This window comes from Typopeltis vanoorti, chromosome 10, assembly GCF_054136105.1.
Source record: "Typopeltis vanoorti isolate ZY-2024b chromosome 10, IOZ_Tvanoo_1.0, whole genome shotgun sequence".
Lineage (NCBI taxonomy): Eukaryota > Metazoa > Arthropoda > Arachnida > Uropygi > Thelyphonidae > Typopeltis > Typopeltis vanoorti.
In genome coordinates, this window is record NC_143558.1 from 116,972,107 (window position 1) to 116,985,291 (window position 13,185).

Genomic DNA, 13,185 nt, shown 5'->3' on the forward strand with positions numbered 1-13,185 from the left:
TAGTAGTGTGTTTATATTAAAACCTTTTTAATTAAATCTCGGTTCTAGTCATTCAATTTTTTTCATAAAACTATGTATGTTAACCGAATCAATGATCATTCTGTCATCAATATATAAATATATATATTTATTTATTATATATATATATATAGAAAGTTTATTATGTATTCAAGACACGAAGTAATTTTATATAAACTTGTTTTTAATCCTATTTCCCAAGTAACCAAACGGATAAGTATGTCAAGTTTGCGCCTGCACGTAGTGCAGGACTGAGGCAATTCTTGAAGGTAGTGCAAGACTGAGGCAACTCGTGGTAAAGGTGGATTAAGCTCTGATCACTTTCCTTAGTATTTTCCCCTAATGCAAAGCACATCCCCTTGCGGAGATGTATGATGCTAAACATTAAAGGCAATGGTCACTATCCAGACCGGTTTCGACCTTTATTCAGGTCTCGTCAGTGGGAGCCAGACCTGAAATACGAAGATTGAAGTAATGCAGAGCTTATATGAGTTTTACCTAAACAAGGTGATACAAGGTGCTTTGACCTTATTAAATAAAATCTCAGGATGAGAGATAGATGTAGAAATTTATAATTATATCTTCATATATATGTTTCCAAGCACAAGATAATAGATGCCAGTGATTTTGTGGTTTTGTTTTAATACCCGTCGCGAGCTAGGTGTATATTTAACTGGTTATTAAAACAAAACCACAAAATCACCGGCATCTATTATCTTCCTCAGATATGCTCTTCAGGAGCTTCGAGGAAGAAAGCAGAAATGCAACTCAAACAATGTCCTCAATAACTTGTATACTGAATTTTTGTAGAGAAGTAAAATATCTGTATTAAATACAGTATCTATAGAAAATATTGAAATTAAAACAGAAAAGAGAAAATGCAGAAAAATAAGTAGTAGTAGTCTAATAGACTACTACTACTCTAATAGAAGTGTTGCCTAGTAGTAGTCTAAATAATAGTAATAATCTAAAATTTTATTATTGGAGCGAAGTGGAGGGACCTCATATTCATTAATATATAATTTCCATTCATTTACTTTAAGTAACACACACACACACACACACACACACACACACACACACACACACACACACACACACACACACACACACAAATTTAATTATTCAAATAATGTCCTTAATTTTATCAACTATATATATATATATATATATATATATATAGTGTAATAATGTAAAAACCTTATTATATAAAGTATCGATATCACTATGCATAATGTAATAATATTATTATGTAATATATGAAAAATACATAATGAATTTAATGAATTTACGTTGTACTGTATGATTGTACGAAATAGTAGAAAATATAATATTTTAATTGTAAATGTAAATACTGTGTTTAATCACACGTTCTCAAATTTTGAAGTAAAAAAAATGTGAACTGCACCATATACTATTAATTAACTTATGTAATTTTGAAGTATATATGGTAAATTATCACAGTGATTATTATTAATAATAGCAATACATTGAATGATTATTTTATACCATATTCACGTTATGCAGGTTATAATGATATTATTTAAACATTTTACTAAACCACGAGTAGTAAAATGCACTATTATTGCCATTGTCAGCATAATATCACTTTAAATGGTCAGTATAATTGTTGTCTCAATTGTACATGGTATATGCATGTAATTATATGTAACTTATTTGAATGATAATAAAGTTTATTTTAAAAACACATGCAAAAATTTTAAAAATTAAATAATTATTCTTTTCATATATCAATTATACTTATTGTAAAAACGTTTGTATTACAGTGTTAATTTTGTTTATCTGTTTCGTGTACATGTAATTTCTTTGAAAAAGAATAAATATTAAATTATTATTATTATTTCCTCAGATAAGCTTACATATAAAGCTTCGAGGATGAAAGCAGAGAAATTAGTTCTCATCCAAGATGTATCATATGTAACCAAGTGCATGTAATGTACGTATCCCATGTAAACCAATGTATATAATGCATGTATTATATGTAAACAAATGTATGTAATGTAAGTATCATATGTAAACAAATGTAAGTATGTATTATATGTAATCAAATATATGTAATGTATGTAATAACTGTAACAAAAGTATGCAATATAGAGTGATTATATCCATTGCTATTGTATATATAGAGTGTAAAATTCCAACGAAACATCTGTAATAATCCTCATTATGAATATTATAATAATATACGTTGTAAACAGTTATTGTTATTATTATTATTATTTAAAAAAACTTTATGTATGAGAAAGTATTTGTTATGCATAATTGTGTTCATATAATGTATCTAATTTATCTGAGAAATACTAAAATGTTAAAAAAAATAAAAAATAAATAAAATTTTAAATAAATAATAATAATTATTATTATTATTATTACAAACGATTACAAACGATCATGTAACATTATACTAGAATTTTCAACCTAAAGTTCACAAAGCCTACACAAACGAGGCGACAAACAGACAACAATCCATGGATAAATGACGACATACTAAATAGTATTACTGTAAAAGAAAATCTATGGAAATCCAGTAACGCACATTTACAAATCTTATACAAAAACACAAGAAATCAACTAACATCAAAAATTCGTAGGGCAAAAAGACACTACTACTTCCAAAAATTCATGGAATACAACGACAACATGAAACAAACATGGGCTACACTTATTATATACAACGAATTAGTAACTCGAAAAAAGAAAACTTCAGCACATGATTTTATTGCAAAAAGCTTCGGTCAGGACACAAACCGTGAGGAACTAGCAAACTCATTAAACCATGCCTTCACAAACAATATCACACAACTCAAAAAAGACAAACTATCAACGATCAACAAAAAAACTACAGACACAAAGTCAACAACACACTATGTATTTTCTACCCGTAACAAAACAGAAACTGAAAGAAGCACTACTACAACTAAAACCAAAGACCGCTCCAGGAATAGACAAAATAAGACTCACAGACCTTATAACACACTTTGAACAATTAAATCCAATACTTGTGAGACTTGTGAACATAATATTCGACACAGACATCATTCCACAACAACTAAAAACTGCAATAATTACGCCAATATACAAACACGGTAAAAGAAACGATACTCAGACCTACAGACCAATAGCTACCCTACCAGTCATTTCAAAAATTCTAGAAAAAATAACGCACACCAGACTACAAAACTATTTACAGAAGTACAACATCATCTCACAAAACCAATACGGCTTTCAGAAAACAAAAAGCACCATCACTTTATTAGAAGACATCGCCGACACAATAAACAAAGCTATCGACAAAAACAAGCACGCCGCCTTATACTGCTTGATTTAACCAAAGCATTTGATACACTTGAACATGACATACTACTCACCAAACTATACTCAATAGGTATAAGAGGAACACTGCATACATGGCTCAGGAACTACCTCTCAAACAGAACACAAGTAACAAAAATAGGTACATGTCACAGCCGGGATATACAAATAAAACACGGTGTCCCTCAAGGCGCCATATTATCATCCACTCTGTTCAATACATACATTAACGATGTTCATAACCTGGCCATAAGAAATCAAATATTTCAGTACGCAGATGACACCGCATTACTAGCAATCCACACAGACATCAACACGGCTCTCTCTCCAAAGCACAACAAGACATAAATGAAATCACAACATACTTCTACCAAAACGCAATTGTTATCATCGGCACCAAAACACAGATGTTAATAATACACAACCCAAGAATCATGCGCCCCGCACGACTACAGATAGACTGTCATACATACAGCTGCATTAACAACAAAAAAAACTGCCAATATCCCGAAATCAAACCTGTAACATATGCAAAATATTTTCGTATCTATATAGATTGCCACCTTAAATGGACAAAACATATAGAATACCTACATACCAAACTCCGGATCATCGCAGCAAAACTCTTCCAAGTCAAAAACATTATTCCATCCAACATAAAAAACTCCTATATCACGGTATCTGCGAATCCCTACTCAGATACGGTATAACAGTCTGTGCAAACACATCAAACAGCAACCTAACAAAATTAGAAATATTACACAGGAAACTGTGTCAACAGTGATTTGGACACCTTACACGCAACAACTAATATCCGATCAGCACATGGCGACACATAGAATCCCTGAGCATTAAAAACCTGAAACACTACATGACATTAACAAGGAATTACTTCAACATCACCTATCGAACTAATAGAGACATATATCGTATAACACGACCTACAACAACTCTCTACTTCCCTACACCTTTCAAACAACTCGTACGGTTCTTCTGTGAGATCACATCAGATACCAACGCAACTCAACAACCTACCAAGAAATTTAAAACACATAGATAACTACAGAACATTAAAAAACGAACTCTGGAAAATATACCAACAAAGTTAATACACCATTAACACTAATATACACATCAGAAATCACCAGCATCCAATGCCCACAGCCCATGCATAAACAGTAACAACAAGATAAATAGTGAAGATAAATCCCACTCCCTTCATAAAAGCTAACCCAAGCTTCGAAGTAGGTGGGATTAACTTGCCTCACCCATCTACACGTAATCCTTATAATCAAATGCAGAAATGTAACAAAACAGTCAGTAAAGTACATAACAATAAAGAAGATACTGATTATTATGTGATAATATCATTAACATAATATTACTATAACATGAAAAAAATAATGTAATAAATTATTACCTTTATCGGCATTGTTGGCCGAGTTGTTAGTGTATCCACTCTCCAGCCAAAAGGCTGTGGGTTCGAATCCCGCCGTGGCACGGATGTTGATGACTGTCTGTCAAAATAGTAGTGGTGGTGGTGGTGGGCAGTAGATGGTGGGATGAGTGGTATAGACGGAGAGTTGTCGAATAGGCGTTCTCCCTCGACGAGTCTTGTGACTCCCTGGAGGTGTGACGTAATAATAAAAATAATTAAACATAACATTTCATAAAAATAAATTCGCTGTCATGCATGCTTCTTACTTTAAGCAAAGCGTATGACACTTTGCTTAAGGTATTAAACAAAGTGTCATACACTTTGAATGAGATATCGCTGATCAAATTATACCCAACTGGAATAAGAGGAACACTACATCCCTAGTTTAGGTATTACTTCTCAGACAGAACACAACTAACAGAAATAGGTACAAATCATAGCCAGATCATATTGCACAGCATGGAGTCTCTCAAAGTGCAATATTAATTTCATGATTGGCTCGATATAATTGAATAATATTCAAAACTTGGCCATATAAAATCAAATTATGTGACTCTTATTGAAGAAAGTTTGCAAACCTAAAGTACATCAGTACTGTTGGTTGGCTAAGGATTTTTACTTGTTTTATTAAATGTATACATATTTTTGGTACCTCTAATATATTTTTTATCTAATCCTGAAACTCTGCTGCTTAAACCAAATATGGAACTTTAGTTTCCATATTTGGTTTAAGCATTATTCCATTATTCTGTTTCTAAACAATAAAACGATTTGCTTTTTAAAACAGTAAGAAGTGTAATAAATTAGATTTTATCCTTTATAATATTGTGTTAAATATCCCTAAATTGTGTCCATTTTAAACCTCTATATATTACTTAAATTTGTGAATTGAAAAACGTCATAGACTAAAAGAATTCCACTGCGTATAATTACATGAACAGACTAATTGGGTGTCAACTTCGGGTATGCGACATTTGGTTATAAGCACAAAATTGTTGTTTTAGAGATACTTGTGCCGTTAAGGTTTCATATTCACTCCCATTCTTGTGGCACAACATTTTTGTTAACTGTGAAATTATTGTTCCACAGAAGTTATATTCTTTTTCATTTGATATGAATACCTTTTTAAAAATAAGTTGCACCATTTTTTAGTTTTTAGGATCGCTTATAATTAACAGATGTCCTTTTCAAGAAGCTTCCCTTGATTCAATTTTCAACGAATTATTTTGTGCTTTTTCAGCAAATTTATTTCAATTCGGTGCTTTTGCAGAAAAAATATCTTTCAATAATATTTCAAGAACATTCTCGCGATGGTAAGCAGCACCACTTTCACGCCAGATCAAGTGTCGTCTAGAATCGGAGGAAAGCCTAAAACGACTCCCATCTGCAAAGAGTACATTAGGCCACTGGTGCTTGTCCAGTATTTATGGATACAACACCATGAGCTGTGGATAAAGGGACGCAGACTGTAAGCCATCAGGCGTATAGACTTATCGCAGATGTCTTGCCACAGTTTGTCGAGATATTCATGTATCTGTACTTGAATGGAGCCAACTTGCAAGCTGACCATGCAGTGGTGCATTGATTATATCTTGCTGTTATAACCAAAACTCTGTCTTGGTAGTTCATGGTAGAGCGAGGGCGACCTCTTAGCAATCGTCTGGAACACATTCCATTCGGTTAACACGTCCATTGCCAATCACGCGATATCGCGCGATGCGAGCTCTCACCAAACGGCCGATCACGCGTTATCGCGTTGACGTCGCTAACTAAATAAAAAAATAAAAAAAATTTGGCCACCACACGAAATTCCAATTTTCAGCTTGGTAATGAATGATATCATATCGCGCGATCACGCGATGCGAGTTCTCACCAAACGACCGATCACGCGTTATCGCGTGGACGTCGCTAACTAAATAAAAAATTAAAAAAAATTTGCCCACCACACGAAATTCCAATTTTCAGCTTGGCAATGAAAGTGTTAAAACATTGCCCAGATCTTGGATTCAACGCTATGCGGGATTCCAAGCTCTCTGGCAATATCAGTAATTCTGCGGCCTTCTTCAAGTTTTCCAATAATTTTTTCCCGCATGAAATCATCTGGTGATATCTTTGAGACATTATAAGACATACAAGTTTGCAACTTTATTCCTTCATGCAAAAAGCTTCCTTCAAACATGATTCGCTTAGCTCAGCCTTTTGCCTTTTATTTTGTTATGTGCTACCACGTGACCTATTTGCGCCCGATTCGAAAATTTGAATATGTGCCCGCCTTCTACTCCAAATCAGTAGTTATATAAAGAGCCACAAGCTGATTTGTCTGAATTTGTGGTTATAATCTTCAGAAATAGTGTTCGTCCTTAGGTTTTAGACACCAGCTTCAGCTTCCATACTGGCTTGGTATCGCCGATGACCTTTGCATGGAAAGTCCTGGGTTTCTGTGCAGGACGCCAATAATCTTCATCGGGGATTTTTCAGTGAAGGTGAATTATTCGATTTCATACGGAGTTAAAAGGGTTTTGCTCCTTGAAACTCGGGTTGTTCATCCTACAAAACAAGCAAACCAGCCAGAAGACCACACGCAATTTACAGGCATAGCAACAATGCAGACAGGATTAACCGATCATTAGCTGTAATCAGGTTTCTAAAAATCTAAGTTACTTGACGTGAGAGGCTATTGAACCTAATACAATGGAAAAGGGGTACGGAACATATAACACTTTTAAACTCATTATGATTTCTCATATTTTATAATAATGTTACGACTCAGTTGGATAAAGGGAATGGATACACTATGATAGTGTTAGACTATGCTAAGACATTTGATAGGATCACATGAAAAGCTGTTGCATAAACTAGAGGATGTGCGATTGGAATATAAACTATTAACTTGGATAAGTGGGTGGTTGACGGAAACGTATCATCGATACATTTCTGTCAAATAAGCATACGGTAGGTATGAATCTATCAGATTTAATGTGACCACTGGTATTCCTAGGGATTAGTCCTTGGAACATTGTTGTCTAATCAGTACATTAATGATAGTGGGAAAGACCTGGCAGAAGATGTTCAATTGTCTACTGATGATGCAAAGATGGAGAATCAGGGATACTGTTGACATACTGACATACAGAGCTTACAGAATGATTTGGATAAGTTGGAACCGTGAGCAAGTGATAATAGCTGTCTATTCAATGTTAGTAATCCTAAAGTCGTGTATTATAGCGTGATAAGACTTCGTAATAAGAAATTGATGAAGCTAGGGTTCTTGGAGTTATTGTGACTAGGAAACTGAAGTTCAAAAGTCGCAATGCAAAACTTGCAAATACAGCTCAGAGGATAATTGCAGTGTTAAAATGAATATTGGTTATGATTGATAATGATTTTGATTCTTTATGAACTCTTGATACGAATGCACCTGAACTACTGTCAGCATACTTGGGTTCCTGGATTCGGAGGGGACAATGAAGCTGTTGAAAGGGTATAAAGATTATAATGGGATTACAGAATGTAGATGATGATAACAGATGAGAGTATTGTGGACTGCAGACCCTGGTAAACAAGAGAAATATGGAGTGATATGATAGAGGTTCATAAATTTCTGAAAGAGAAGTATAGGTTTATCAACTTATGAAATGTTTCGTTATATCGAAAGTGAGAAGAGGGGAAAGAAGGCATCCATGGAAGTTAAGTTTGTGTGTGATTAAGAAAGGGATGAGAGCTAGATTTTTATCTCGCAGAGCAGTGAGCGAGACAGTGAGTGCACAAGTGTGAATGAGTTTAAGAGAAAAGATGACAACTGGTGTTGGTGATCTACGTCGTTCCTCGATGATCCCATTACTCCCAGGAGGTCTCGGCTAATAATAATAATAATAATAATAATAGTAACGATAACTTAATGAATTTTTTCAGGACAAGACGGGGGGGGGGGTAGCTGAAATCAGATGAAGAAGGCGGACTTGTTCCGGCGTAATGATTTTTTTCCTAACGTAGACATAATCTGGCCTGCGAATATAAACAGCTAACGGACATTGCCAGATATGGTGATAGGATTATCCTATCCATGCAAATATTCGATTTATAAACGTTAGTTATGCTTAATACATGAATGATGGTAAATATTTTATTTTTCTTGGCATTAATAGTTTAATTCAACTGCATGCCTGGTGTACAGATAGCTTAAAATAATTTTTATTTTAAAGTTTTATAAAGTTTTATACACTAGGAAAAATCTGTATATCGAATTTTACATTTTCGTTTTTAGGAAAAAAGAAATGCTTTCTTATATCGGTGTAGTTTCAGAAATATGACAGAATACATTTTCATAAAATGGCGTATGAAAAATATTCCGGGATAACTGATAGTTACTAAAGGAAAGGCAAAATGCGAATTAGAAATTATCATCCATTAGTTCTGTCTCAGCATTTTCCTAAACAATAAATTTCTGTATAGAACTGAAACAAATGCTAATGCACCTCAAGCGTTACTTGCTTGAAAATAAATACCTATGCACTTTTAGATTGCAGCGAAATGTACATAACATTAATTGTAACTACGATGATTTTTAGAACCACTTCATTTACTTCTGATCTCTTTAAAAATTATCGATAACCAGCTTTAGGAGGCGTGGATAGCACGTCAACAGCACATAAATTTCCCTTGAAGATTAACACACTCCCTGCTACGTGTTTTTGAAAAGAGAAGAGATGAGCGAGGAATGTTAAACGGAAGACCCGCATCCGGTGTGCTCCTACGGAAAGATCACGGAACGTCAGATTTTCATAATGTTAGCGCCAGGCACTTGCACCTGGTAAACCAAGTATAATCGCAATGGCTTTGCTTTTTTTAGTGAACGTTCATAAAAAAAAAACGTAAATTCGATGTTGCTTGAATATTATACCAGAAATTGACCGACGTAATAGAAATCAGTGTTTTGCATTATAAGGGACTTAAAAGATGGTGATAAAAATAAAGGCAAACAACTTGCAAGAAAACAGAAGCAATTTAATGCAATTAAATACTAGTAAATTAAGTACTAACATCTCCGGCTAAATCCAGTTCTCAATGTAAATATTTTTTAAACCAATTAATATTCAGAAATAGAATGACCTTCCTTTCATTTTTATAATATAAGATTGCTTATCGTGACCTTCCGAAGGTATTGCAGTCATTAGAATTCATACGATGGTCTCAGTGGCGCCGAGATACCTCGTTCTCTTCCTTGGACGATTGAGATTGAAGCAGAAGTTCAGTAATCAGAGTCGCCTGTCAAGTTTGCTTCACAGCATTCGTCCGTCTATAAATTACTTTGCTTAGATTTCCTGATGGGTCGTCTTAAACATTCTTTTACATTTATTCTTTTGAATAAAAAAAAAAAAAAAATAGTGGTTTCACAGAGTTAGAGGTGTGACCGTGTAATACAAATACTTTCCATAACTGAAATGCCATTCGAATTCAATTATACATATTTATGCAGTTCGAATTCGTAATTCGTCAAAATAATTTCATTCTTCATTATTACAGTTGAAAATGCTGAACATTATTTCTAATGTATCGAGAAGTGTCAGTATTTCTTAAAAATAGTCTTAATGAAATTATTAAGAAATATTATTAACCAACGTAGGTGTATTAGTACACGATTCCGAACTCCATAGTATAATACGAGTCTATCCCAGGAAACTCGCAAAACAGGTAAACTACTGTCTCCCATTCTCTAAACAAAACTGTCTTTCGGTCTTCTATTTCTTTCTGATCAGAATATGAAACACTTCTGGACAGAACTGAAGAAAATTATAATCGGAAAGTTCCATTATAACACAAATATGAAATCGCGCCAGAGACAATTATTAACAGTGGGTTACGCAATAGCATTCTTTTATAGGAACTAAATTCGTTATTACAGTAATTGAAAATAGAGATATTTTAGGTGTATTCACAAAATGAGGTTTCCTGAAGTTAAAACCCTCCCGTCTCTATATAAGATAGCTGGCTAACACCTACGTGCGAAAGCCAATATAAAGCTTCCTCATGTTCTCCACAGGATTGGAAATAAATAAGATCTTTCCGACCGAAAGGCATTTCTGAAATCGAGCGAGCTAAGAAAGCTTAATATTGGTTGCGTAAAGATAAATTAGATCTTGATAGTATTCGATGGGATGCAGGGGAGCCCATAAAGTTTCGATTTTGCATCGAAGCGTAGAAGCTGAATATAAATATTATGAATCATCTTGCTTATCTGAAATGACCTGAGTTACTTCGTAATTGAAGATAGATCAATTTTTTGCGATCTTCCGTTCAACTGGATTGATTCAATGTCATAATTCAGTGACATAAACTGCATAATGGAAACGTTTTCTTTAAACATACTACGTTTACTTGTATTTCACAATAGCAAGCATCTGCAAGACAAGGAATATTTTTATGTCAAACTCACATAAAAAAGTCGGAAGACCTTTAGTACAATACAGGCAAGAAGTAAGAAGAAAGAAGAGGACTCTGTTGACGTGTCATTTGAACAGTTGAAGGTTTTAGTCTTTGAAAAAGAAAGCTATGCGAGCTGTTTCAAAGAATTGTAAATGCCATCAATCTTATTTACATTAACATTCCTGATGATGGAATTTGAAGTGGATAGCAGAAAGTTTAGAATGTGTTCATGAAGAGAAAACTTCATGGCGGAAAAAACAAGCAAACATTTTCCTCTTCAAAGAAGGGGAATAACTAAAATTGTATATTATACGGTTCCATGAAAATTCATCGCAAAACAGTGTACAGCATGAAAATTCTTCGAAACAAATTACAGCAAAAAAGCAATTTATCAAATAGACAAATCCACGAATAGCAACTTTTCAAAAAAGCAACTCGCTAATAGCAACTTTCCAAAAAAAAAAAAGCAATTCACCGAATAACAGTTCGTTGATTTATCGAAAGAAACGATTCGTCCAACGAAAAGCCATCTTAAAAATAATTTATTGAAAAAAAAAATCTGTGATCATTTTCATAAATCACCGAATATTTATTTTCTAAAGAAATATTAGGTTAGCATGATTTTGTTAAAATTATCAAATATTGCCTGAGACAAGCAACAAGAATCTATGGGTCATCAACGATTATAGTAATTATTTTGTTGTATTTCAGATATATACGCACTACTTCCTCTTTTAGTGTTGGGCACATTTTAACTTACATTAACAGTTACCAATGTGGCGGAAGAAAACATGAGACATATTCTGTGATAATTAGGATTTAATCATCTTGAGTGGAAAATAATTTTCACTTATTACAGATTATTTATTACACTTCACTTATTAGATTTTTTCTTGCGAAAATCACAATGACCCCAAAATTACTACTAATCATAAAGCCCACCAACTGGAGCTTTTCGTTTTATTTTTTATGAACCATTTATGTACTCTTGTCATGTAAAATAGTAACTTGTAATATTTAAAATGACATGCAATACTTCTAACGCATTTCACCTTGAGCTTAAAAGCACAATATATCAGAAAAATCATACTGTTTTTAATAATAATTTTCATCTGGTTGGGCCCAGAGTTCTTTTATCATTTGTGCTTTTCCTCTTAAAAATGTCCATTTTTATCCTGATCTCTCAGTAACGAATAAGAAATTTACTGCTCCTAGACATCAAATAACTACTATCCATTAGGAATTCGTAAGCAGTACATGAGAAACTAAAACCATTTTAATGAGGCATTTATGCATTTTATTATATAAAAATATTCATTATTTGCATATCTATAAATATGTAGCAAATGTGATCCTGTGAAAAACCTATAATGCGGTATTATGTTAAAGGGTATTTGCAAAATAAATATCCAAGACGAGGTCTCCCTTTAATAAACCCATACTGTTTCACACAATTTCAGTTCCAGTCCTAATGAACTCTTCGAAAAAATCTAATAAGCAATCCAGAAATATTAAATCGTCTCTAATTTAATTACATTCTCTTGAATACAATCCTTGTGCTTTGGAATTAGCTCACCTTCTCACCCCCTCCTCTGCCAAACAATCTTCCTTCAACACATGCAGATATTTAGTCTAATCCTATTGCTGTATCTGCATTGTCATTTGAAAGACAAGCCACTGCCTCATTCTCCTAACTCTCTTCAAGAGTCAAGTACACTGCTTGAAAAGAAGTCAAGAGACAGACAAGGTGAATCGTGCAATGTAACGAGTCAGGTTAGTAGCTGGTATAAAATGCAGAAATATGATGCTCCCAAGTCAGGGCAACTGTGTCCGGGTGAAATGGCGGTAAAAAGGAAAGTGACGGAGTTTAAAAGAGGCGTTGTGATAGGATGTCATGTTGCAGGCCTATCTTTTCAGCAAATTGTTGGCAGATTGAGCCATCCCAGGTCATCAGTCAGAGTGACACCATACTG